General features: G+C 33.8%; 1 long non-coding RNA gene across 7 annotated transcripts in view; it reads left to right on the top strand.

Annotated features, from left to right (window-relative positions):
* Nucleotides 1-874: 874 nt before the first annotated feature.
* The window catches only part of LOC149786579 (uncharacterized), a 29,053-nt gene continuing 17,840 nt past the window's right edge, over nt 875-12,087 (top strand). For 6 of the 7 annotated variants that reach the window (XR_016424983.1, XR_016424987.1, XR_016424985.1 and 3 more), the window contains exons 1-3: nt 875-1,974; nt 2,480-2,601; nt 7,499-7,613. This is a non-coding gene — a long non-coding RNA (uncharacterized LOC149786579). The remainder of the gene's footprint in view (nt 1,975-2,479; nt 2,602-7,498; nt 7,614-12,087) is intronic. The other variant, XR_016424988.1, reaches the window with a different exon arrangement.

The following is a 12,087-nucleotide window of genomic DNA, read 5'->3' as shown; positions in this document are numbered from 1 at the left end:
AATAAAGCATAATCAGATAAACTAAACGAAGGAAGCCTAACGCGACCCAGGAGAAACACATAAAGAATAAAGAAGCGTGAACCTTGGATCGAGCGTAACCTACCTATCAACATCTTTAAAACCTATTATGAGGAACGATCATATTATCACTCGAATAATAAAATGAGAAATTATTTTTTTTTTAAACAAAATCTAAATAGTACACCATTCCATCGTCAAAATTAGAAAACCATAAAACAAATTAAAAGATACAATATAACATCATAAAGGAAGAAATACAACTGGGAAAGATAGTTGATCTATACTTGCTGTCTCAAACATAAAGAAAATATAGCATACATACAATATAGCACCATTACATATAGCAAACACTGAGACCTAGGCGACATATAGCAAAGGTCACAAAATATTTCAAGGGAAGGAACTTCGAGCAAGGTGAGGGAAACCAGACTCGGACGAACAACCCTTTAGATAACACTATGGAAACATAAATACCCCATCAAAATATCTACAAACTAAATTTTTTTATATAAAATTTTGTTTTAAATAAAACATACAACACATCTGAGGGGGAAAGACACAAACATAAAATACTTTTTAATTTTTTGGAAAGGGGGGGGGCATATTTCCGGCGCCCCCCCCCCCCAAAAAAAAGTGTGTTTGTGTGTGCGTGTGTGTGTTACTATACCCATTACATTACTTGCAAAATATATATGGTGCTGACATTTTCGGCAAGAGGGAGACATACCGATATTCTGCATATAATTATTTTAATGTTTGTCAGAGCGAGAGTATTGGGGCCTGATCAGTTCAATATATTTCTCAACTGATATAGCGGGTATAATAAACCTCCCCCCCCCCCCGAGTTCGCCACAGAGCGCTCGTGTAATATACGGTTTAATACAAAATACATGATCGTGGGCAGGAATATACAAATTTTGGTCGATATACATGATCGTTGTTATCTATTCAAACGAGGGCCATGAAATACATTAGCAAATCCCTACAGTATTTAAGGCAGGCGATTACGAATTATTTAAACCACATTCTTCATCTGTCACAGATTTTATAATCATTTTGAAGTGGCTGCTTTATCTCGAGGAAAACGAGCGGTAAGTGTTATATAAAACAAAATCTTAATAGCAATTTGATCACTTTTGCGTCATTTTACAGTAAGAATAGTAACAAATAGAGGATAATTTCTTTTCCTACGTTAGGCCTAATACCTGGTATGTTTCTTAGTGTGATACACACACACAAAAACCAAAACAACACCAACAACATTTTAAAAAACCCACAAAAACGAGTGGCGCGCCGAAGCCACGGGCTAAAATGTTTTTTTAAATATTTATTTATAGTATCAATCACAAATTGAAATATATCCAGTATTAGCGTTGGAAAAGAAAGTTTTATTTTTGATATATTTTTTTTTAAATTATCTCATCCTAGCGAAACACTTTCTGCAAATGACCTTAATAAAGGAAAATAATAAATTAACCTAAACCACTTTGAATGTCGACCGTAACTTGTATTTACACGGCATCATGCGCGGAAGAAAATACCAACTGAACCGGGATTTCAGACAGCAGATGAACTTGATTCATTGAACTTCATGAGCACAATCAAACAAATGCAACAGTGAAAAAGTGGAACTATGAAAAATCGAGAATGTTAGATTTGCGGAGGATTTATTCCGAATTATTGTCTGCTAATAAAGGATTCATGTCAGTTGCTGTGTCAGGGATGCCCACACAGCACGCCGTCCAAATGTGAAGTTGCGTCGTGCTGAAAGACAACACTGTGCCATAATTTATCTTATGTCATGTAAAGAAGCTGCTTAAATTATAGTATTTAAAATTTTCTTCATTTTGTAAGAGCTCAAGAAATTAATTCTGGTTTGAAAGACAAGATGACGGTAAAACTCAGAAGACGTAGCTGTACAGTACCGTTGGTGTTTGAAACATCATAAAAAAGGTAACTGCGTTAACTTCGCTTTTTGTTTGGTAATATGTTGGAGATCATCTTTTGCAGATCTTCTTTGAGCTTGGAGTAGCTTTTACATTCTAAACATTTTTATTTGCACTTATCTGCTTAACATGTATTGCTGGGATATCATATAGAATATGAAGTCAGTATAATGGTACTATATTTTAAATATTTGAATGATAAATTACTGATAAATGATATAATGATAAACTACAAAATAAATAATTTGCCCATTATCCAAAATATGTTAATTAAAACAAACATTGAATGTAAATTCAGATATAATGAGCAGTTGTAAGAAGTCAGAAATAACATTTTATCAATTGAACCAGTTATGTGTTATCATCATCAATTGTAAAATAAACACATGGAGACAAGTATGCTTAAATTCTAAAATGAACACACACACACACACACACACATATGGTATTTTAATTTAATACAGAAAAGGTGACATTGATATATGCAGACCAATAATTTTTTTCTTTTTCAGATACAAATTAAAAAGCCTAATTCTGAGAGTTTCACCTACAACATTCATGATGGAAAAGGGCCACTAATTAAGAGCTGACATATGTGGAAGAAAAATACCATCCATGTTGAAAAGGGCTAGAGGTAATGTGAGAAAACATAATTTATCAATCTGAATTAACATTATTGTTGCTATTTTATCTCAACTGGTCAAAAGGCTAAGTGGGTTTATGTAATGGTCCAGAGTGTGTTATTTATTTCACATCCCTTCTGTCTTTCAACAGTAAGAAATTAGCTACTTTGGAGTCCATAGTTCTGATCAATTTGTTTATATAAAACTTGGTTTTGGGCTTAAATCAACATCTTGGATAAATCTAATAATGAGCAAAATCCAAGTTTTTTTTTTTTTTTTTTTTTTATTAACCCCGTAATAGGTTGACCACTGGGTCGGGGAACCATCCCAGGATCACCTTACAATCAAACATTTCTGGTTATCAGATAATCTAGGGATAATAAATATAATCTACAGAGAAAGTAAAAAAGAAAAACACACACACACACACACGCATATACACATGCATATGGCCAAAATCTAGGTGACATGGCTTTTGTGATATTACAGTATTTTGTTCCTGTTTACCCTCAAGTCAGAGACAAGTTAAATGTTCATTGTTGAGGTCCATTTTTGAAGAAATTGGTCCTCTTTTTTATTTACCTTGGCAGTGTAATTTTCAATGTTCTTATGCATTGCAACTATTTGCTTAAAAGCAAAAATAGAAGGATTTTTCATATTGAATCTGCAAGTATAAATATAATATTTTGCCAAAATAAGCAGAAAATTACCCAAACTGTCCAGTTGTTCACTTCCTAAAAATGTTTCTTTTTTAGACAGATGTACAATATTTGGGCAAAAAGGTGCAAAAACTTCATTAAAACGGTACCAAAACTGTGAAGTAATACTGCAGTCATAAAAGAGATGCTCAATACTTTCAGTTTCACTCTTACAGAAAGTACATTTGTTGTCATCAAATATGTTAATTCTTTTAAGAAAATCATTAGTAGCGATTATTCTATGGATTAATTTAAAGTTAAAAGAGATCAACTTGGTATCCTTGGTACAGCATTTTGCCCGGCTATATATATCAGACCACTCCTCACTACTTATATTTTTATTTAATACTTGCATCCAAGTTTCTTGCTTCGCAGTGTGTTGCCTTTTAGCTTCCTGTCAAAGATCTTTGTAAATAAACTTGAGTGAATCTTGTTTTCGCAAGTTCGTTATTTTATCATCCTGCTTATCAAAATTATTATGTACTAGGTGGTTTTTTATGGCATCTTTCCATGCTTTAGGAATTCAGCAAAATCCAAGTATATACACGAGGTGATCATGTATAAGATTAGTTGAGTTCTTTTAACCAACCTAAAAGCCATACTTCCACAATATAGACTAAAATCATTAAGTTGTCCTCGAAGTTTGATGAGTGTTAACCATTAATAATAATAAAGTGATCTTTCACCTGACTGAGCATGTTACCACCGCATGCAGTATTTATGCATATAGTGCAGTTTTTACTAAATTTAGAATACATGCTTATATAAATGAGATCTAGATTGAAGAAGTGAAGATGCATACAAATACACGAGGTTATAACCACTACTGCTGATTCAAGTTTGATCATACTTGGCCATTGGGCTTCTATAGTCAAGCTTCACAATGATGCTTATTATGAGTGTGATAAAGGTATGTTAATGAAGTGACCTTGCATCTGATTGGCAGAGTTTCTTACGACTTGCACAACAGTGTTCATGGTCAAATTTAGATCTGACTTGTTTAATTATTTGCTTGTATGTCTGAGGCTGTAAGCAAATTCTATGCAAATAATGTGGTGGTTCTACATCTCACTCGCCATTCTTGCTACTGCTCTTAAAACTATTTCTCATTAATTTTATCAGACTTGGTAAATAGATTTATCTCATCAAGATATAGCAAAGGAGCAATTTTGTAAAAAAAATATTCATTCATATTAAACTCAAATTCTGCATCTGATTGGTTGACCTTGCAAATACTATAAGGGCTCTATTTCTGACAAAAAGATTATTTTGATCTAATGTAGCAGAAATGCTTATATGATCAAAACATCTAACATATTTGATAACAAATAAGAAATAGTTTTTCATGTAAATTTGATAAACATTGATAAATCGGTTCATATCATTAAAAGCTTGGAAGAGTTTGATTACATGCGAGACCTTCACATATTAATCATGCTTTATTTAGAGAATTATTTTTGTCAGGATTTAGTAAAATAGGTAAAATCAATATGGACTGGTTTTGTTATGTACAGCAACACTAGTTGTTTACTGAGTACTGAGGGAATTGGAGTAAGGCAAGGGTACATTGCAGTAGGTAACCTGGTTGACTTGATAACAGGATTGTAACACAAACATTTTTGTCAGGAGTCTATCATACATACCATTGATTCACTGCAGATCCTGCCCCCATTAGTTACCTTTTAATACATAAAGCATTTGGGTTTTTTATGTCACAAATCCCATAGGGATTAAAATTAACATCATAGGTCTCACTGGATAATTTTGTATTTTGACATACACCTAATTTTTAAGGTAGAAGGCATGAACCTAATTATCACAAGCCTAGCATTTCTAAATTCACACATAAGCTAAATCTATAATGTGGTTTAGATTTACTTTGAGTTAGGCATGGAAATAGGTTGGCTTGTTAGTGACTGCCTGTCACAGTTAGATGAGCATTGGAGATCAAATGCTTGATCTGCAAATGAGCTGCTGACCTTGATGTGTGTCTGCTACAGAGGCAAATATAAAAAAATCTAGATGGTTGAGGGTTGATGAAAAAAGTATGCTAATTTGTTATAGTACTAGTGAACTTTATTCATGCATAAGCCACATACTGATTCTTTTAGCTGCCTTGTCACAGAAAAATATTGAAAATAGCTATTTCTTGTCAAAAATGAATGTAAAATTTAGGAGATGGTGGCAGTGATGGTTCAGTATAGAAATCAATAGCTGCATCAGGAATTAACCTGATTACTGCAGTCAAAATCTCACATGTATGCTTTCTACAAAAATCATTAGTTTGTTTTTGTTAGTATCTTCAGTGTAAAATTATTCTCATTTTTCTGTAATTGGTCATTGTCGGATGAAAATTCACCAGATAAACTGTCCAGTGAGACCATAAAATACACAATTAGAAAATAAAATAAATTTATTCTAGAAAGAAATATTGCATGCAACTCTGTGACACAAATGAAATTAATGAGAAAACACTTAAACAAATGGCTAACATTACTCATCTGGCTTATATAACTTAACAGTTGGCCATTTCACTGTGGAGTAGTCAGGTATATCTAGTATTGTAAGAACAGAGCCTAAACAGTAATCTCAAAACTTTTATCAGATCAATTGCATACTTAGGTTTGGAAAGTATTACATGGGAATTATGTTAATTTTTAAAGATCAAAATGTACCTGCATGTTTTGACCCTACCAGAACCAAACTAAAAGCTCAAATGTGTGCAGTGCTTTTTGCTCGTCACAACATAATTGGGATTATAACTGCTAACCCTACCCTCTAGCACACATTTAAGATCTTTAGAGTTTTTAAATACAGCCTTCTAATTATATAAGTTTCATTACATTGGTTAATAATTAGTCACATGTGATGACACTTGTAACTAATCAAACCACAGCCACTGAGAGCAGACTAAGCACTGATATTTATGTGGTACAGTGGCAATATACAGTCCGTCTGCTGCACATTTAGTTACCTGCCCATTAAACTGACAACACATGAAACAAACTGGACAATTCTGAAAGCCTTGAATTTGACTTTATTTATCTGTATGGTAGAACAGAACATGAGTTGAAAAGCTTTTAATGAAAGACCTTGATATCAAACCTAATAATAACTGCAGGAGTTATATTATGGATAATTAACCATTCTCTCAGTTTCAAACTGGGCATTCCATCCCATGGGGTTCTAAATGTAAACCAAGTGTAACTGATATCCTAATGAACTGTAAAGACCATAGCAGCACAACAGCAGGGGGCCAGATATGTCCAGATCCAGGAATCATAGACCAGTTTCAAACTGATAATGAGCCACATAAAAATGACACATCTGCTAGAACTTATGTGATGAAGATAACTTAAACTGCATTATTATTAATCCTCCTCCTCCACATCATCATAATTGAGATGCATCATATATGTTTTATTGTAAAATAGTTTATGCAACATAATTCAGTGAAGACCTTTACTGCCAATTTACCAGTGAACCATTTGTTTCAATGAACATATTTTATGTTGTAACAAGGAGCATCATTTAAACATTATGATACACTTATCATACCTGTATATGAAATCTTAATACTAACACTTATACTTGCAATACTACTACTAATAAAAACACCTGCACTGATAATTTGATTATGTTCAATTGGACTTGTATCTAAATGATCACCAGCTGTATGAAAAGACATATTTTAATATATAGATATTGGATGGAATACTAGTTACCACAATTGAATAGTCATATGATAAATGATATATTATTATTTTAAACAATTTATATTTGCAGTGAAACATACTTTTACATTATCTTCCCATAAATTTCATTTATAGAGCAGTATACTCTGCATTCATTAAATTACTGAAATGGTTAATAATACAACAACAAATACTGCAACTTCCAGAACCACAAAAATCAAAAGATATAAACAAAAACTTCCCTACATGTATCAACAGTTGTCACTTTATAGACAGAACCATGAAGATTTAGGACAGGATGTTAACAAATTAGGTATTCAAGTTAAAAAGAAAAAAATACCAAGTAAGCTTACTACCAAAAAAATCAAACATTAACAGTGAATTTTAGTACATTCCCAGGAAGCAGAATATATAATTTTTCTTAACTTGATCTGATACATCTTAAATCTATAGAAAATGATTCATATTGTATGACTAAAATATTATGTAAACAAAAATTCCATCACTTTTTTCAGATGCAACATGCATACCCTAACCCATCCTTCTTGATCATAAAGTATACCAGCATTCCACTATAAGATGGGGAGCTGTAGTTGCTCAGTGGTTAGCTTTCTGGACCTGTGAAATAAGGTAGGTTCAAATTCTACCATCGGACCAACCTGGGTTAGCTACCATGGTGCGTCCTTGGGCAAGGCACTATACCTTGGCACTAAATAACTTACTTGTGTTGCTTTACCATAAAAAGCCAAACCAAACACAAAACAACAACTTTAAAATATGAGTTGTGTCACTACTAAGTAAAGGAAAATCATACTGAAGAAATGTTTTTGTTAATACAATTTAATGGATCTAAAAATCTCTTTCTTCTGCAGGAGTTTAAAATGTTAAATTAAAAAGGTCATGGTACACATTGCTTTGTTCGTACACATCAGGCTCCGTATCCCATATCCAGCTAAAATTTTCAGTAGAGTCTGAATAAAAAATATTTTAATCTGGATGATAATATTCTTTCTCCATTCATATATTACACCAGCAAGATTGATCCAGATAAGATTACATTTTACTATAACACTGATGATGAGTATGCCTCATAACAACTGACAAATGTGGAGAGAATGGAGTTAAAATGAACTCTGATTTCTTTTCAGCCATAACACAAGATGATCATTTATTATGAAAAAACCTGAATAAAGTTGGAGTTCATAACCATGACAGTCTTGATATAATATAAATTCAATATATTATTGTTGTCTTGAGGTATAGTTCTGTATATTACAATCTCACACAAGATCAGGGTATATTTTAGTACCATACAGTTAATTCAGGATTGTATTAATACCTATTCTGGTGAATGAAAACTGAATAAGTTTTACTATTTTGGAACCAGTTGCAATAAAGTTCACTACACAAGAGAAAATATGACTTTACTGTAATATCTAAAATGTAAAATCTGCAAACAGAATACTCGCTTGACTTTACACTTCAACTATATCATAATATTTATTTGAAATGAATTTATACAAATGACATTAAATTGGGTTTCAGGCTGGTAATGACAATGGTCACACTGACTTAGACCCAGGGTGGGCAACCTTGTCACCAATTGCCACAAGTGGCAAATTGGCCATGTAAGTTTGGCTCAGTTGTGGCATCGTATGATGTTTTTCACTTCTCATTCGCCACACCTGTGGCTACATTGAAAAATAGTTTGCCCACCTCAGACTTAGACAACTAGTAAATTATGAAAGAAAAATGTCATTAAATTATGCTTTTCTGGATTGCTAGATTAATAAGTTATTGTTGACTTGAAGTTAGAATATTATGTCAGTGAAGATAACACTCACAGTGACTTTGACATTTTGAGCTTTTTGTGAAGACATTGGAATTATGTGTGTGAAGTGCTAGATTAAGTGTGTGTGTGTGATTTGGATTTGTTACATTACAAAAAAATGTAATGTAATTTAAAAAATTACTAGTTTAAAAAAACCTCAATCATATCATGGATTAAGTAATGATTAAATTGTATTGCAAAGATCAAATCAGCAAGGATAACACTCACAATGACTTGGGTATTCTATATCCCTAAGAACATTTTTGGACCTATACTGTATAAGAAATTGAATCATGTATTGCAGCATAAGAAAAATTTCTCAGGCATGGAATTAGAGTCTTAAATACAGAAAATCAGTACATACACGTGTTGGTATGTGAAGATAACACTCACTTGACAATATAGCCAAGTTCTTATAACAAATGATATAACTATATGTAGTTTGCTTGTAAAATAAGTTAGGAATGAATATTAATTATATAATTTAGAATAGAGAAAAGCACATTAAATTCCATCAATAAATATTTTGTGCTTAAATAAAATCTTAAACAAAAATGTACAAGTCCAAAATATTTTGTTTTAGTGCTATGTCTTACTACCCAAATAACGGCCATGTATATGTGTTCCAATGTCAATTGTCATCGGAATGAGTAGTCCAAGTTTCAGGAATAGCTCACACACTTGGCAGCCTATATCGACACTCTTCCACTAATTTATGTGTAATTAATATACTTACAGTGCTGTCTTTATCCTGGTGGAGTGAAAATATGACACTAGCAAATGGACACATTTTCATGTTCCATTGACATACATTTGAATTTGTTGCAATGCAATGGTAGTCGAGGTACGCCAAAGTTTGTTTAAGTAGGTTCATGTGGGGAATATGTTTCTTGAATGAAACAAAACATTGCTTACAGTTCCAATAGGCAAAACATATTTTTATTTGTTTCCTTAAAGAATAATGTTTCAGCTTAACCCGATTTTGGCATTCCTGACTTTCATCGCTTTCCAGCCAACTGAAATGTGGGCCAACAAAACTTGAAAACAGGTCCGGTTCTTTTGTGAGAATTTGAATTTATTAGAGAAAAGACATCAGGATAAGTGAAGTCTGACAAAAACATTATAACTTTACTTTGTAGAAATGCATTGTTATTGGTTACCAGTTGTGTGTGATATTTCAGAAAATTTGACTTTCATTACACTGTTAGTCGACATCAAAACGCTCCACACAGCACCCTTCGTTAGGCAGTAAGACCCATCAGCCCCCCAACAAATATATTGGGTGATGTGTCTTATGTTATCGGACTAGTCCAAAATATTGCTTAAAGTTTCTAAACTATATACAGAACAGTAAGAAACAACTTAAAGAAAATAAATAACTTTTAAAAAAGCTCATAGTAATTGCAATATTAGTTAGAAAGCTGCTGAGCTGTCTTCATACATGCAGCCCACAACACCTTATATACTTATGACATATTGCATAAAAACCCCAGCTTGTTAGAACCTTTAAACAAACATGGGACTTAGTATCGCAAAAGTACATTTAGTAAATCTGCACAATAATTATATTTAAAAAATTACCAACTTAATAGTTTACACATTAGTACCTAATGATTTTATAGCCAAGAAGAAAAAAAGTTGATTTCTAGTGGTACATGCCATGTTTACTGCTGCTGCTCATAGCAAGAGTTCGAAACCTGTGTTAAGCTATGCACTTTTACAGTATGATCGAGATACACCACATGACAAGATTAGTCAGCATGTGTTTGTATCAAGTGAAATAAAACAGAGAAAATCAAAACTTAAACACAGTGACATACAGAAACTTAATATTGGTATAAACACATTGAGAGTAGTGAAGTGGGACGATATAGCGTCAATGGGACTTACCATTAAAAACCACCCTGGGACGATATAGCGTCAATGGGAAATTTAACATTGTGGAAACCCCTGGGATGATATAGCATCAAGGGGAATTTAACATGGGAATATGGGACTGTTTAGCGTCAAGGGGAATTGAACAGGGTGGGACTGTATAGCGTCAAGGGGAATTTAACATGGGCAAAAAAAAAAAAAAAATCTTGGGCCTGTTGAGCATCAAGGGGAAATGGAGCAGGGTCGGGACCCTATTTTAATAAGGTTCCGACCTGATGGGTCTATGGAAATGGAACAGGCGAAAATTGAAACAGGGAGGGGTCTCTATTTTTTATTTTTTTTAAAACAAAAAAAAAAATAAAAAAAGGGTAGGCAGTGAAAGTCAAGATCTTTTCGAGACCTATGAGTGGCCCTGAAAAGGGCCTTTGGGTTTATGTTAATATGCCCTTAACATAAAGGGCATCTGTGACTTCTTCTTGTCCTTAGGCTTCGCCTGACTGCAGGACCATAGACTAAAACTCTTTTGAGACATCCTTGCCTCTCCACATAGATCCTACGTATCCATAGGCTGGTATCTGTCCTATGGACAACTGTCCACTTGGATCGGACGTACATCGGTATGTCTGTCCTGAACATCATCGAAGACACAAGCGTAGAAGATTGAACGTTGGTCCACATGTTGAGGCGCCGAGAACAGGTGAAGGAATGCAGTGAACTACACTTATTTATAGGGAGAGGAAGGATTGAAACGGAGTTCACTGACCAATCCAAACACGCCCACATCCAATCCGAAGAGAGCAGTCTGTGACGTCATGTGGTCTATATAGATTTGCTAGCACCTGTGTGCAGTCAATTCATGCGACAGTTTTTCAACATGACGGAAACTCAGAAAACGATAAATTGGGGTGCACCAGCTGTGGAGACTACCCAAGGGAAACCGGACTTACTTTCAGAAGAGGTGAATTGGGATTTTGTGGATTTTCTTACCTCGCAAGAATTTGTTCTGGAACCTTCGTCACCTTCTCCTTCATTACCACACGTGGAGAAATTTAGACAGAGACAGAAAGAAGAATTGGAGAAATTTATACAACAGCAAAAGGAAGCGGAACAAGCTTTTCTCCTACAGCAACAGCAGCAAAAAGAAGAGGTAAGAAAAAAACAAGAAGAAGAAGAAGCAGCAGCAAAGAAACAAGGGTGTGAAAATCAAATGGTCACGGTACTGTTAGACATTTTAGCGGAGTTAAGAAGTCTGAAACAAATGTTATCAGACTTCTTTATTACGACCAAAGAGAATATGACCTTCCCGAGCTAAACACTCCAACCCTGTGACTAAGCCTCCCGTGCCACCCTTAGTGATTTCAACCAAATCATCATCATCAACACTACGCAGTCCAGAAG

This window comes from Sinohyriopsis cumingii, chromosome 12, assembly GCF_028554795.1.
Source record: "Sinohyriopsis cumingii isolate HCF-2022 chromosome 12, ASM2855479v2, whole genome shotgun sequence".
Classification (NCBI taxonomy): Eukaryota; Metazoa; Mollusca; class Bivalvia; order Unionida; family Unionidae; genus Sinohyriopsis; species Sinohyriopsis cumingii.
This window is presented reverse-complemented; position numbering and strand designations above follow the sequence as displayed.